This window comes from Molothrus ater, chromosome 4 (assembly GCF_012460135.2).
Source record: "Molothrus ater isolate BHLD 08-10-18 breed brown headed cowbird chromosome 4, BPBGC_Mater_1.1, whole genome shotgun sequence".
Classification (NCBI taxonomy): Eukaryota; Metazoa; Chordata; class Aves; order Passeriformes; family Icteridae; genus Molothrus; species Molothrus ater.
Genome location: NC_050481.2, coordinates 29,855,780 through 29,871,204, shown reverse-complemented (window position 1 = coordinate 29,871,204; position 15,425 = coordinate 29,855,780). Strand labels below are relative to the sequence as shown.

General features: G+C 41.7%; 1 protein-coding gene across 4 annotated transcripts in view; it reads right to left on the bottom strand.

Moving 5' to 3' along the window:
- The window catches only part of TMEM131L (transmembrane 131 like), an 80,717-nt gene that overhangs the window by 57,052 nt on the left and 8,240 nt on the right, over positions 1-15,425 (bottom strand). The window lies entirely within an intron of this gene.

Genomic DNA, 15,425 nt, shown 5'->3' with positions numbered 1-15,425 from the left:
GAACCTTATGAAGAACCTCTTAAAAATAGCAATAAAAAATGCAGACTATTTTTATTGTTCACTGGCATTTATTAACTGATAGCACTGTGCATTTTCATCATCTCTATGCTTCAACAGCACAGTCATATAAACCTACTCCCAAACAAAGAGCTTTTCTCTTCTAGCCTCCCATACAAAACTCTGGTTATACTTCAAACTACATCCCCTCCTGCAGTCAGACAAAGAAAGGGGAATCCTGCACAGTGTCAGATCATTGCTACTTTTTCACCTAAAGCCTGTAAACCCCCAAGGTGACAGGACACCACTGCAGACAGCCTGCAAAATTTCCCAGGCTGCCCCTTTTGAAAAGTGCAGCTTGCTGAGCTCTCCTGTCTTGTGTCACTCATCACTCTGGTTTGGGGTGTGCAAAATGGAAAGACAGCTCCATGACTTAGTGCTATTAATAAAAACAAGCATGCTCACAGTGTGTTTTTGACCCACTCCTAAGTACTACTGTGTATTTATGGTTCACTAGATTACGCTGTTAAAGGAAACACTCAGATATGAAAAAATTTATACCAGAAAATTCAAACTGGCAAAAAAACAACAACAAAAAAATTGGCATTACCAGGATTAGTAGTTGCAACACTTATCACAGAAACCATTGGGTCCTTACAAAACATCTGGGATCTGTTGAAGCCAATGCACAGCACATGCTCTCAGCCAATTTCTTCTGATGTACAAAATGCTGCAGCATTCTGCTATTATACAACACAGAACCATATGAAACAAGCCTGCTTCACAGGTTTATTAACAAAATGTATACCACCAAAGAAACCTCAGGTATGTTATGGCTCTGAATTCCAGCAAGGGGCACTTAAAGTCCACAAGTTAACATTTGTTTCCTTCAGCAGGATAGCTCTGAGGAAAGGAAAAGGAGGAAAATTAGCAGAAAAAAACAGCAGGAAGTCAGCTTTTGATTATTTTATACCCTCTAAAAAATGTACTTGCAATCAAGTACAATATTAAAACTCTACCTCCCCTAGACTCTTGCATTTCGTCCTTTATTTCAAAGCTAGGAGGCTAATCAGAGTTCACCAACTGGAAATGTTCACCTGTGAAACCAAAGGCAAAGCATTACTAAAGCTATTTTTAGTTTCTTGACAAGCCTCTAACCAGACATCTGCCTCTACTGCAGTAAAAGGATGCACTTTGCTTCTGCATGCAGAAGAAACATGGGGTTTCTCAAGCTGCCCACAAGAGGAAAAGCTCCTCCAGACACGAAAAAGATCCCTCTGCAATGCAAAGGTGTATTTAACTGGTCTTGGCCATTCATCTCTCAACACTTCCTGCTCTTCAAGATAAGCAAATTAATGCCATGGTCCCGCGTGGGAACCCACACGAAGGTCCCACTGAAGCCAGAGAGGCTTCTCATCAGCAGAGGAGCAGCTGAGGTGGACTGAGGATCAGGACTCACACACAGCACTTTGCCCCTTCTTATTGGAGCATTTGGATACATGGATGGACACACCAGAGCAAGACAAAGATCAACAAAGTGCGTCCAGCCTCTGAAGAGGCTTCTTCTGTCACTCAATGGCAATAATTTACACTAAAAAAGGAGCAACATGGCTTTGTAAGGCAGATCGTCAATCATGTCAAAATGGAAGATGTGGCTTTTGGCACAGATATGGCAAAAATACAGAGGAAACTTAAGGTGCTGCCCCAAACCATGGCCAGCAGTAGGTAATGTGGATTTGCAGTTACCACAAAGTCACGTTTTCAACATTTGATCTAACCCTTTCACAGCTTGCAAGCTTTCAGTGGGTAAAGGGAAAATAAAGAAGATCTGCTTGTTCAAGCCAAGTGTCACTGTCCCCAAACCAGTATGCGCAGCCAGAACGGCTTAACCTCCAAGTCAGGCAGCATGGGAAAGTCACGGATGACATGGGACAACCAGAAGTTTTCCAAGTCCCAAACAAGCTTCTTCAGCTTGGGTACAAAGGCAAAGGTCCTCATCTTAAAATCTGGAAGCATACACTCTGTATGGCTGGGCACTGCCCTGCCCTCCCTGCACAGCAAACATTTCAGTGATTGCTTCAGAAACAACAAAACACAGCCCATCGCTTCAGTGACCAGAAAGCATGAATAATTGTTTTTATTTACAAGGAGAGAAAAAAAATCCAAGCAAGACTGAAAGCATGGGGACCAGGGCAGGGGTGTGTGTTTGTTTTAAAGCGACTACCCGCATCTGCGGGATCAGCCACATTATCCCAGCAACACTGAGAATGCTCACAAAGGCCAGAAATGTCCCCTTTTGAAAAGGGCAGTTTAAAGGCTGCAGAAACTGGGTCAGCCATGGGCCACAGAAATACCTAAGCAGGCAGCAGGCACCTCGCGAGCTGCAGGCAGCAGGCTTGCAGCAAAGGCCTCCAATGAAAGACAGAACACACCAGGACAGAAATCAGACAATAGCTATTGAAGAAAGGCAGTTAATAGCAACAAAGCACGTAAAGCACGGGTCAAGGAGTCGGTCAAGTACAGGCCCTTCAGCTCTCTGCCCTTCTTCAGTTGCCAGGAATCAAGATTTAGACACAAACCAGAGATGTACATGGCCCACAGCACCAGCAGGCAGGCACAAAAACTGAGCAGCCATGTTAAATCCACAACACAGTAAGGAACTGCAAAACTTATTCTACAATATATTACAGGGCTGCTCGCTTGCCAAAGGCAGCACATTGCTTCTTGTTCTTCTAGTTTCATTAAAAAAAAAAAAAAAAAAAACCAAACAAAAACCAACAACAAAACAAACCAGGAATCACACAATTTTTTCTTATACATGGTAGTGTACTTATCATCTCTGTGTTCAGGTCTTTACTGTTGTACATTTATTGACGTGCAGACAGCTTAACTTTAAAATGCTAACCACAACTGCAATCGATAGGACTATGCAGCTTATATTTATGAAGGCAAAATCTGAGAGGTGACCTACAATGTCACTAGTGAGGCCTGACTGACTGCATAATAGCTGACACCAAGTCAGAGTGCAGCAGGACTGTTGCACACATCTGCCAGCCACAGTCAAGAGACTTGTTTCTGTTTTGCAGAGACCCTTAAAATCATTTGACATGAACGGAGGTGGTGGTTACCCAAGGTGCACGCAGTTATGAATCAGTCACTCCCTCCTTTCTCTCATTTCACTTCCCTTTTGTTATTGTGTATCTTTCCCTTCATTGTTAAGATTGAAATCTGCTGTTGTCCCTTATCAGTTTTGCCAATCACTTGAAATGAGTAAGCTCTCATTTGCTCCCTACCTGCCAGTATCTTTGTTCACTTAGTGTTTTTACCAGGGCACTGGCTTTTTGCCTTGCTTTGTTCTGTTCACAATCTCTAGCGTTTTTTCACTTGTTACCATGCTTTGCCCCTGCCTTTGCCTTTCCGGCAATTACACCCCGTCCTTCCCCTGCTGCCAAATTCTGGCCCAGTCATGTTCAGCATCACATCCAAGCAGTTTCCAGTGCCATGTGCAACTTGTTGGCTGCCCAGCCTCTCTCCCCAGAGCCAGGCAACCATGCATGGATGGTGGCATCCTGTTTCAGCTGAGTTTTGTCTTACCCAACACACTGCTCTGAGCTTTGGTAAGAGGAATCAGTCTAAAGAGGAGAGCCCTGTGCACCAAAGCAGATGTGATCTGTAAGCAGCACTCCCAGAGAAAGGTCTGGTGGTTGCAGAGTGCCTTTTGTTTCTGCAGCAGGAAGTCCAGTGGGACCCAAGGTGCAGCCAAAGCCTCTGCCCCCAAAGAACACAAACTGATGAGCCCAGAGGGGACGAAAAGGGGAACAAAATGCACTCAGTGCAACCTCACAGTGTAGTTTGCTGCAAGACAAACACTGACAGGCACCTAGCCAGACAGTGGGAACTTAATGAGGGGAAACAAAACCACCTCTCTCCTCCTGCCACATCCCACAGCAAAACCCCACTGCCCCTCCATCCAGAGATTTAATATCAGGACACGAGTGTAACCATCACACTGGGCAGCACTCAGGTACAGTGACAGCATCACTACTCCAAAATCCTCAGCATTTGAGGCTACTGTGTGGTGCAGGAGCTGACCTGTATGGCATTGCTTCAGCCAGGACCTAGTGCTTGATGCCCAGACTGCACCAAAACCATGAGTGTCCAGCTCTGTGCATGATGACAGTCCCTTGTCAATAACTTTGGTAGAATTCTAAGGTAAAAAAGCAAACCTTTTATATTTCAATTTTGAACCCTTTTAATAATCCTTGTTAGATTGTCCCTACTCTTCAAGCAGAGAGCAAACAACTTCACACAATAATTTCTGCATTATTAACTACTGCAAAGGCAACCAAATCTTTCAGGATGACACCTCGTACCTACAACTGTGACATTTCACGCAATGCACATCTTCATACTCCAAGAAGTAGTCAAGTAATTACTTTAAACTTTAAAATTACGCTTTTTATTTTATACCAAACACAACCAACCGTTTTATTAATGGATCACTGTGATTTATCCTCCAAGAAAATGTATCAACTGTATTGTCAGATAATTCAGTAGAATTCAACTAGTTCAGCTTTTTATCATTCAAGTCTCTCAGGATTCAGCTGTGTTGTGCAATGACAACAGCTAACACTGAAGTGTAAGTGAAAATGATGGGTTTTAAATGAGGGAAATGTCCCCACAGACCACACCTGTTTATGAAGCCGCCAGCCTGGAACAGAGGAGTAATTGACAGCTTCCACATATTCCCACCCAGAAAAGCCTTGAGAACACGGTGCACTTTGGCGTGCTGACACAGGCCAGGAGGAGTCTGAGAGCCTAAAAAAATCCAGTGCACGTGCGATCTCAATTGCTTGTGTAAACTGCACCTCTCGTCCAAGCGCGCTACAGCCGTGGAGTTAAAAGGCAGCACAACATGCAGGAACCTCAAGACCTTGGAAGCCATTCAAAGGATCCTCCTCACAAATAATAAAAAAACAAGCATGCATCTGTTTTTTCTCTCTCCAGTGCTAAACACATCATACTGAGACTGCTGGCTCAGAGTCAAACAAGTCTCCAAAGTCCCACTTTGTTCCAAGTGCATTCCCAACTGGCAGCACAACACATTGCTCCAACAAATGCCAGGAGATGGCATTAAAGTGCACAAACATGTATGAACCGAATTTTGTCTCACGCATGGCTGCTGAACCTGTTCCTGTCCTCACTGATAAGGAGGAGTCCTTTGCTGAAGGACTGCAAAGAGTTGCCTCATGTCACCAACCCCACATGCTGCCCACGGAGGAACTTTTTGGAAACACTCACCAGAAAAAGAATACCAGCAGGAAGCAGGATACCAGATTATCTTTTCAATTTGCTTTTGATAATAACCAGAAATCACAGAAATAATTGAAGCAGCTTCACAAGAAAGGTCAGACCTCAGTGCACTAACAAACTTTAAAAAGTGTTAAGTATCAACGTTTGGATTTACTCCTTGACAGCCACTGTCAGCTCTGAAAGAAGTGTGCAGGAGTCAACAGGAGCACTCACAGTGACTCAAAGCCAGTTCTAGGGACTGGATAGAGAGAAATCTGAGTCTCCACAACAATTCCCTTTTGGATCCTCTCCTGGAACTCTCAAAAGCTTTTCAATCAAGCCTCCCATTAATTCAGGAGGGGAAACTGTTGGAACATGGCAGAATTCAGGGGTCTCAGAGTACAACAAAGAAGAGTAAAAAAAGTGAGATTATTAAATTTCTACTAGATCAGATATCAACACTCACATGATTTTAAAAAGCTGGGAAATTCTCCTCATGAGATAAATGTAAATGTGCTACCAACAGGGCAGATAGTCATCATTTATCTCTATCTACTTTGTAAAGCTGAGACTCCCTATTCAATTCAAAGTTAACTTTTCGTTTTGAGAGGTGCATATGCAACAACAGAATTATGCTTCACTGTCTCAGAGAAAATAAACAGGATCCAGAGAGAAACATTAAAATAATGAATAGCAATTTTAAAAACTCAAAAGCAATATGTAATGATTTATACATTCAAAAGAGTTAGCAAAAATCTATACCAGAACAATTTGGGCTTAAGGTCACTGTTTTTTCATACACACACACATACACACACACATATTTTTAAACTCAGGCTTCTGAAAGTCTTCCCAAGCATTTTCATGTGTGTCAAATTATCATGCTATTGATGTACAAGTGTCTCCAAAGGCCAGACCAGCTTCAAATCTTAGTACTGCAAAGGGAGAGAGATCTTTCATAATGCAAGTGCAACTATGTTACTTTTTTTGGCACCATCGCATTGGCCAAAAAAAGTTTTAGTCTTAATAAATATTGAGTTGTTTTCTGCATTTCTCATATTTCCTCATGGAACATGCTGTTACAAACAAACATTTTAAACAGAACTTTTTCTTTCTCATAAAATCCAACTCCGAAACAACAAACAACAACACAGCCCATACTTTTGATAGCACTGAACAGGACACATCATCTTTCTTATTATTATTTCCAAGTCTTTACAGCTTCTTCATGTGTCCTCACAAAGTTTTAAAGCTGAAGTTGGTTTTTATCAGGCAGTAACTAGAAGCATTATTTTGAACTTTAAATTTCTTGATTTTGCCATCTGCAGAGTTCTGGTATGCAGGTGGGTCAGATGGTAAACAACTAGCTAGAGCTCTGCAACAGTATCTTGAAGCAAACATGGAAGATAAGAACTTCAGTAAAAATAAGAACAGAGGCCTATTTCTCACCTTCCTCTAAGAAATTATTTTTCCTTCTTTTCCTCATAATTCTGAGCAAAAAAAGCTGCTTCTGTGTGTAAGAAATTCCCATGTTTATATAAAGTCAAATTGTTCTACAGAAAGGTCTATTTTGCTATTTTGTACATACACACAAAATATCCTGAGTTATCCTTGCCTAATTATATTTCCATTGCTATTTCTAAAAGTTAAAACAGACAAAAAAACCCCAAACAAACAACAACAACAACAAAAAACCAAACAAACAAACGAAAAAACACAAAAACCCCTCAGCTTTATTTGTACACCACTTTGGGGCCAGGAGATGGAGAAGAAAATAAGGTGACAATTAACACCACCAGCTTTGCCCTCTATCCTCCTTATCTCAGTTGGCAGCCTGGACACAACATAGAATGGTGGACCCCTGAGACAACAAGCAGACACCTAAATTATTCACAATGATCACATGTTTCTCCCAGGTGACTAGCTTATTTGATGGAAGCAAACTTCTACAAATACAAAGCAAATATTTGCGGTGAGTACTCAGAACTCTGCAAAAGAGTTAATACACACCATCGTCACATGCAAGTATAATATTTGATATATACTGTTCCCCTCCCTGAAGTGGATGGGCCCTTTCTGTCCTGATGAAGAAGGGAGTTGAGCATTTTGCAATAACCACCAAAAAGAAAAAGTCTCTTCCCAAAGGACATACTGAAGAAAGCGGATAAAGAATGATGTCTAAGACAACGTATGGTTTGAACTTATAACTATTTATAACTACCACTACACTATGGCAAACACCTAGACTACTGAAAAGGCTCCTTCATCCACTTGCCCACAAGTCATGCAGCAGTCAGAGCCACTGCTAGGGCATGAGCACAGCTTTCCAAGAGAACCTTTCCTTGTCAAATAAAAATATGTGAGTCATTAAAAGCTAGGCTTGTGTCACCTTTGAGTATCCACAAAGATGAAAGCCAGGTAACAGGTGTGCCTATAGCTCTTTATTACTACATTGGATAGATTTCAAGACCCTTCATGCTCTGCTTATAATAATCAAATGAGAGTAATGGGGTTGGTCATTCAGAAGCACACTGCACACAAATTCCTACAAGTGAGCAAACTGTTGTTTAGGTTTTCTTCTATTTTGTCACAATTTGCCAATCTGCAAGAGTAGAAAAATGGTGAAGCTAAATTCTTACATTGTGTCAATTTTCAGACTGCTGACACTGGTCTACAATTCCAGATGTCTGTTGCTTAACTGCAAAATGGTAAAATTACTGCAAATTAAGTCTTCTTATAGGCAACTAAGAAACAGCTATTATGGAGGTGAAAATAATTTATTTATAATAAACGCACAGATCAAAAGCTAAATCCTTTGTGGCCCACTGCCCACAAATCAGAAGGATTAGCCTGAGATTAACAGACATCTGAAATCCATTACCAGTGTATTAAAATGTAAAAGTAGAAGCATAATAAGAAAGTTCCTATTCTGAACTACTTATATTACAGAAGCAGCAAATACAGGCTACGGGGACACAAAGTTTACAAACGAACATGAACAAACACGCCACAGCAGCTGTTTACTTTTGCTTTTCTTTCCCTCTTCTCTAAACACACAAAATGTGTCCCAACATCTCCTTTTTCAAAACAAATCAGGTTAAGTTTAACAAGGAAAATGCCATGTTCCCAAGCAGACTTGCAGAGCCGTAGCAGCATGCGACTGGCCTGGCATTAAAAGCTCACCTTCCCCATGTGTTTGCTGAATGACTGCACCAACAGGCTGTGCCACGAGATCTGCCTCTGCTCTCACACAGCTCTGCAGCCAGTACTGAACCAAACACAATGGGAAATAAGACACCATATGCCCTTGTCCCACCTGCTCAGACCAGGCTTGTCCTAACTCTAAAGGGCATGCATTCTGGGTGGGCTCTATCCCAAAACATAGGCTGTGGGGAGCTTACCAAGTGCCAAAAAAAAAAAACCAACCCCAAAAAAACACGCATAACAAATTATGTACACGTGTGTGCACCAGCTAGCAACGGTTCACACAGTGCTGCCACTGTGTGATTCTCCACACCATCCACCCAAAACCCAGGAGCTGTCCCCCAGGCTATCCATCATCCCAGTGCAAGTGCTTAACCCCACTCCTACCCCACAGCCACTGACTCGAAGGCGTTACTCCTAATACACAAGAGGCTGTCCATCTCAGCCCCACACTTTTGAGGACTGGCCTGCTCATCCATCTCACCAACAGTGAGCAGAAGTGCAGATCTGGCTGGGCTCCTCCCCAGCTCCTCCTGCACTGCAGGTAAGGGAGCAGGGTCAGCCCTGGCACAGGTACCACCACACAACCACCCACTCCCAGTCTGCCCAAAAGGCAGGGGCAGGAAGAGGCAGGTCTGAAGGACTGAGGAAAGAGCAAAAAGATGCCACAAGGTCTGGACCAGTGCCACACCAGTGTGAGACAAACAGAACAGAGATGATATCCTGCAGGTGACACAGGGCACCCGTCCCACACAACAGGCTGTAAACGCTGAGGGAGAACTTCCATGCACGTTTTCAGCTGATGCTGCCAGGGAGCAACAGGGAAACCAACCAGAGAATGATCACAAGTAAATGTTAACCTGGCAATAAAGCAAGTTCTTCTAATCCAGAGAACTTGTAGGGCTGCACAAGGCAAGGGAGAGCACCAGGCCACAGAGTGCAAGACATCCTCTTCCTCTGGCAGTACAGACACTACAACCATTTCAGGCATGGCTGAGACAGAAGTTAAAAAAAAAAGTAGAGATGCCATAAGACAGTAAGACAGTATGCAAGAGATCTGCAGAAGATACAGAGAACAGAAAGTGAAGACATTATTAACAGACGAAGACAAAGAAATAACTATATAGGGCACCAAAATGTAAAGTATAGTTTGTCCTTTTAAAACAGATCATTACACATGAGAAAGTTTCCTCCAGTAGCACATATCCACACAATTTCTCCATACAAACACAATTTCTCCATACACACTAATCCCTGTGCAAACAATGACCTCACAGCCCCAGCCTGCTATTTTTACCAGTATAGAAACTGGTGTTTCCATAGAAGCCTGTGTGGCTTTTCAAGGCATCATGACCCAAACAAACGCAGAAGTGCCAACTGGCAACTGCCATACCAAGATTGCCTTCATTTCTCAAAGCCAAGTTGGCACCCACAGATGAGAAAGTCTATTTTAGATGGCATACAAGCTAAGATAGATCAAAGAGTCTCTGGTCCAGCCATGAACATCCTCCAGCCCAAGAGAGTGCACAAAAGTGAGAGAAATATACACATTCCAGCAGTTTGTTCAATGCAAACAGACAAGATTTTGATGATGAGTGGGACTGCAACAGCAAGTCTCAGAGCAATTAAATATGGCCACACATCACCTTTAAAGTATTTCCATCAAGGTCAAGTAGGACCTACACTGAGGACAGAAGTTTGACAGGCCTTGGCAAACAAGTGCAAGACTGTCATTTGCCATTATCTCATGATCATAGAAAGCCACAGGGTCACCTCCTCAGTTTGGTATGAAACACTGTACAGCTGGCCTGGGTAATTTGTCTCATTTATGAAATGTCTGAAAACAATTTAGAAATAAAGAAACAAACAATAGCTGAAACATTTGTTAGCACACAGCACTGCCATGCAATGTCCCAGGGAAAAAAACAAAACACATTTTTTACCCCTTGTACCATCAGGCAAGCAACATAATTTTGTAAAAGGACAGGTATTTTGGAAGAAGCAATGTACACATGAAGAGCTGTTCCTAACAGCAACTAATACAAAGTTCAGCAAGGCAAAGTTCATCCCTGAATCAACTGCCACATAAAACAGAGATAAACAATTAAAGCAGCAGGAGTTCAGCCTGCCACCCTAGCTGTGCCTGGCAGAGGCATAAGGAGAGAAAGAGTAACACTGATTATTATGGAAGGAACTATCTGTTTCTTCATCTACAAGAGAACCTCCAATTTCACTGACTTCTTGCAATTCTTCTCAGTAAGCTGCTTTTAGTCCAGTTTCACAATACCCTGTGTTCCCTAGAGGTGTTTCCTTAGGGATTTTTACCCAAGTGTTATAGGTGGGTGTGTCCATCTTAATTCTCCTCCCTTACTTCTAAGGATTAGGTAAATTTCATTTCTTTAGGCATCCAGTAAAACTTAAAATTCGTAGTCCCTTGATGATCTAGACACAGTGGAAGTGGGGCACAACAGCCATGATTATCAATTAAAAACAAAAGTTTGCCAATACTGAAGAAGGTTTTAGTGCTAACCACTAGAAACATACATTCTGTGCATACTGCAGAAATTGTACATTATGCAAGTACACTAATGGGACTAAAAAGCTTTTTCCCAAGAAACTCCACTTTTTCTTTTCTTTTTTAATACACACACGGATTTTTGCTTGTTTTGCAAAAGAAATTTTTTTAAAAACACTAAACTCTTCATAAAAGCAGCTTATTTTATATATATATATAAACTATTACAAGTTAAGACCAAGCATGTATTCTAGGAAAAGTCTTTCATGTAGATTTACTTTTCGGGTAAGTTTAATGACAATCTAAATGCTCAGTGGTACTCCATACAAGCTTAGGTTAAAAATCTTTAGATGGTTCCTCTCAGACAGCTTAAGCACTCACTGACACTCTCAGAACTACTTTTCAACTTTTCATTTTGAAATACTTTCCCAATGCATACTCACTTTGATTTTGATTTTAATAGAAGATATTCAAAAATAAATACAACATAAACCTTTTTTTTTAATACTCAGACATTTCTGCAGGCACAAAATCAATTTTTAGTCATTTCAGTAAAAAAAAGCAGAAGGAAAAAGAAAATCTGGTTGATCCTGAGCTATTTTTCAATCTTTTTTTTTTCCTGCCATAGACACCACCCAAGCTAGTTATCTGGCACACAGGCATACCACTAGTCCCATCCCACTACTTTCTAATTGGGACTGTCAAAAATGATGGCACTAAGACCACAGGCTTTTTGGAAGGATGAGTCACCTCTGAAGTGTCTTAATACTCCATCCACAGCTCCAGAGCTCATTTGTGCCTCTTGGCTAGAGACGAAGCTGTGGTCAGGGAGGAATTGCAATGTACAGTCTCAAAATGCACAGGAGGCTCGTTCTCCCACTGCCACTCTGGATTCTTCCTGAAACAAATGTTGTAACTCCATCTCCACAGTATTCCCTAAACCCCTAGCAATTCTGCAGTCTGTGCACCTCCGCTCCTTTGCTCTCTCTCAGGCAGCTACTAAGCTGCTCCCTTGCTACCTCTACCTTCAATTTCTCCTCCACATCTGGAGCACTATTTCACAGGCACAGCAAAAACAACAGGATTAGGAGTAATTCCACCAAGCAATCAGGAGAGGTCAAAGTGCTGGGTGGGCATCAGCTGTCACTCCCAGGCTGCACTGACACCCTAGCAGGAGCCCACTGGGAGCCAATACCACCTACTGCTCCAAGCAGCTCCAGCCCACAGGGTCAAATGCTCTCCAGAGGTCAAAGGCAAAGGTTCAACAGAAATGCCTGACTGAGCCAAATGCATCACACTTGGAATTTTCCTAGCAGTTGATACCCATCAACTCTAAGCAAAGTATGCCCTGCCATAGGAAAAGGCTGGAAAATGTCCTCTTCCTGGCTAATTTCATTCCATACTAGTATTTTATGGATTTCCCTTCTCGTAGACAATCACTGTGCATCACATATTAAGAATGCGTGCTCCACTTGAGTACAGCAGTTTATTCTGGTGCAAATGTTCCTTAATGTGCCAGCTGCAAAACTGCATCCTCAAAGACCTTTCTCCAGAAGTCCTAAAAACCCAAGTACTAATAATGACATACACATGAAATCACTTTTTTTTTTTGTAGTCCAAGTCTACTTCCTTGAAGGAGAAAGCTAAAAATTTTGATAGTATCATTTGTGCACGTCACCTGACAGTACTGTCTCTTTATTTGTGCCAGACTTCTGCATTTCACAGAATATCCTGAGTTGGAAGGGGCCCACAAGGATCATCAAGTTCAGCTCCTGGCCCTGCACAGAACCATCCCCAAGAGCCACACCAGGTGCCTGAGGGCACTGTCCAAACACTTCTTGAACTCTGTCAGGCTTGAAGCTCTGACCACTTCCCGGGGGAGCCTGTTCCAGTGGCCAACAAGAAAAGCTGAAAAACTTTTTGTCTAATATCCAACCTAAACCTCCCTACACAACTTCAGGCCATTCCCTTGGGTCCTGACTCATTATGCTGCTTTAGCAAGAAACTAAACCTTCAAAATTTATAACTGCCAGTTGTGGCAACCAAAATCACCTGGATTAAGGAGCAGCAGTACAAAAAAAAACGCAAAACAAAAACAAACAAACAAAAAACCAAAAACAAACAAAAAAAAACTAACCTCCAAACACAACAACAAAACCTTTTCTTGTCAACACCTGTCATTGACTGTTATGAAAGGCATCTTTTTACTCCTAGCTTTCAAGTGTAAGAAAAGGTTTTTAAGGAAACTCGAAGCTTTTTGACAGGCTAGTACAAATACACATGACTTTAATTCTGTTAAAGTCTGTGGCTTGAAGCAGTACTCAAGTGTCTACTATGCTGCATTTCTTATTTCAGAATCTGATCCAGAGACACACAAAACAGCATGAAGCAACCTGTGGAAGCATCCAAGCAATCAGAATAGCAGGAATCGTAGGGTGGAAATTAAGGAGTTGACAATGATCTTCTCCTCACTCAGGGCAGCTGCAAACCTATGGACCTAATCAACCATTTCTCATTCACCTCTGAAATGGCTCTTCACAAAAATTACTATTTTTAGAATGTCTTTTACCTCCATGCAAATTTCTCTATTTGTTAAGCTAACCTAAGGCAGAAACTTAAGACCACATTCATCTCCCTTGTGCACTTGCCACAAGAGCAGCAAACAAAGAAGACCACCCCAAAAGGAAGATCTTACAATGCACATGCACAGGAAGTCCGTTAACAGACTGTTAATACTTTACTGCTCTTGTTGTGTTTGGTTTTTTCAAAGTAGGTTAACAAGCTCCCAAGGAACCCACTAACCTAGATTAAAAACTGAATAAAACAATGTTTTGGAAAGAGACTTTCTCCTTTATGCACCAAGATTATGAACTCCCTATACTTCCCTCATCTCTGGGGAAATTTCTGATTTCTCTATCTCCTTTAACTTCTGCTTATCCCGTACATTAAGGTGCTTTGCTTCTTGGGGCTTCACAGCAAATTACAGTAGCTTCAGCTGATTTCCCCAGGGCATGCAGTCAGACAATGAGATGAAGATGCTGCAAGCTTCAGGTTTTGCTGCTACAGGAAAAGGAAATCCCTATGATTTCACCATATAGCAATGTAAGCTACAGGAATGAAAATTAATCCAGAAATAAACTAAGAAATTCTAACCTTTCCAATGTACCTTTGCTGCCTCTTCTTCATGAAGTCCACACTGTAACATTCCTTCAGTTTGTAAAGCACACACAGGTCTATGTATGTGTTTACATACAGCATCAAACCAAAATAGTTTAGAAGATGCACACAAGCCAGGATCTGTTCAGGCAAGTTTCCTGAAGCATTTCAGTATGACAATAGAAGGATGTTTCCACCATGCAAGTGAACCTCTACAAACTTCACTCCCAAAAAACAAATTCAGTTTTGAAAATGAATAATTAGTAGAAAAAATTTAAGCACCTGAATGATGTAAAAAAAACTCCAGTCAAATCACTTTTCCCTCTCTGAGTCTCAAGAACTAATTATTTTCAATATTTTTATTATTGCCATAGTAGCCAATTACCCCATCCACCTCCAGAGAAAAATAGGCAAGTAGAGAAATTTTTTCTACCTAAATTACATCTCTCTGACTACTAAGGAAACAATCAGAAACAAACTTAAGCACAGCACTAGAGACTGCTTCCTTCTGACTACCTCTCAATAAAGAAAGCATGCAGGTAATAAAGTTACACAGTAAAAATTCTGCATCCAAAACATAATAGCTCCCAGATGAAAAAAAAAATCAGAAACTTCTGTATTTGTGCAGGGAAATGCAGCTTTCAGTAGTTTACCCTTCTTTTCACAAGAGGAGGTAAGAAAAAAAAATTCCCTCTGCAGGTAGGAATTGGGGCACTTAGGAAAGCACAAGTAATCAGCACCAGCTGTCAGCAGCCACAGTAATTCTCACATCCTGTTTCCAAACCATCTTTGTAATTCCCACGGAGATGAGGCACAGGAGGCTTAATGTGATGCTGGGCTCAGATGAGAAGGCTCCCAAAGGGGCAGCAAGGGAAGAAGAAGCATTGCAGTGCAGGACAGACCCATCATAACCATCCCGTTCCCGCTCCCCAGGCTTACTCCTTCTGCCCAGCTCAAGGCTTGTGTGTTATCAGATCTGTTTGCTGCTCTCAGAACTAAGCTAAGGGCAAAGACTGGAGATAAATGAGAAAAGCATTTGTGGCTGACTGCTGCCATCAGAAAACGGTGCTGTTCCACATGTTTATATAAAGTCTTGTGATCTTTCTGGCTGGCATGGTACTGAAAGCTGTAACCACATTAACACATACCAAAGGAAGGAAGTGTTTCACTGGTAGATGTCCAAGCATTTTAACTTAGACGATCAGAGGAAACAAAATGCATATTTAAAAAATAATCTGTGATGGTATTTACCCAACCCTTC